Source organism: Gossypium hirsutum, chromosome A06, assembly GCF_007990345.1.
Source record: "Gossypium hirsutum isolate 1008001.06 chromosome A06, Gossypium_hirsutum_v2.1, whole genome shotgun sequence".
NCBI lineage: Eukaryota > Viridiplantae > Streptophyta > Magnoliopsida > Malvales > Malvaceae > Gossypium > Gossypium hirsutum.
The window spans coordinates 77,721,057-77,722,295 of record NC_053429.1 but is presented as its reverse complement, the minus strand read 5'-3'; positions in this window follow the sequence as shown (position 1 = coordinate 77,722,295).

Below are 1,239 nucleotides of genomic sequence, written 5' to 3'. Positions count from 1 at the left end.
TAATAGATAGTTTTCAATTTGGTTTAAATATTAGCATGATCTAATCTATAAGCGGTTGATTATAGGAGAAATCGCGTAGGAGATCTCGTCAAGGAATATAGCAAATCAGGTGTGTATCGAACACCCTCTCATAGTTCAAATCGGCAAAAGCCGAAATGCCGAAAATTCGGCATTTCGTGGGCTTGTGAGTGTGCGAGTGCTCAGAAGATGTTTAGAAATCATTAGATCTAAAATCGCAATGTGGTAAGTTAGTCGTGTGTGAAATTTCGTGCACTTCGGTAATTGGGCCTCGATAGGCTAAAATTGGGCCCAATGGGCTTACGGGCCCATACGGGTAAAATAATAAAAAAAGGCAATAAGTATGTTCTGTTAGACTGTGGAATTGAAACTGCTTAAACAGGTAAACTGGTCATAAAACTTGAATTAAATGGGCTTAAATTGCTAGTGGACACTGTAGGGCCTATTAGGGGTTTTAGGGCCAATGGCTAAAATTGTGAAATTGAGATAAATAAAGTATTGCGATGGCAAATGGGCTAGTAAGGATAGTAACATTTGTGAGAACCCTTAAAACTAATAAAATTACTGAAATACCTTTATAGGTGGAAAATTTACAAATTTACCCCTAGGAGCAAAATTACTGATATACCCCTACGGTTAAGGTTGACCTGAATGCATGTTTGACTGTTACTATTTACTGCATGCCATGTTATTATTATCTGATGCATGGGACTGGGTTATTGATAGAGGAAGTACTGAAAGTGGCATGTCCACGTACTGGAGGCTTTGCCTCAACTTACTGATATCTGAGCAGCAATGCTGCAACTGTAGAGTGTAGGGCTGGGTGGGTTGAGCTATTCCCCACATGGAGTGTAGGGCTGGCACGGGTGGAGTGTAACGGTTGGTTATAGGCTGGGTTGGGCTTGCTTACACGAATATGTCTGTTCTATTCTGGAATGGGCCTATGGGCCATACTGTTATCTGAAGAGGGGCTAAGGCCCAGTTTATCGTATTCTGAAAAGGGTTTTGGCCCAGTACCCGCGGTTATCTGAATAGGGCTTAGGCCCAATGGGCTTGAGTTGACTTGGGCTTTGGATAGGTTTTCCATACAAACTGAGTTTTCCAAACTCACCCCCTTTCTCTTCCATCCTTGCAGGTGAGCCCTAGTTGGTGGACTTGGAGCTAGGCGGGATTCAGAGTGGCCATGAAGATTAAATATCTAGTTTTTAAATAAGTTTCAAT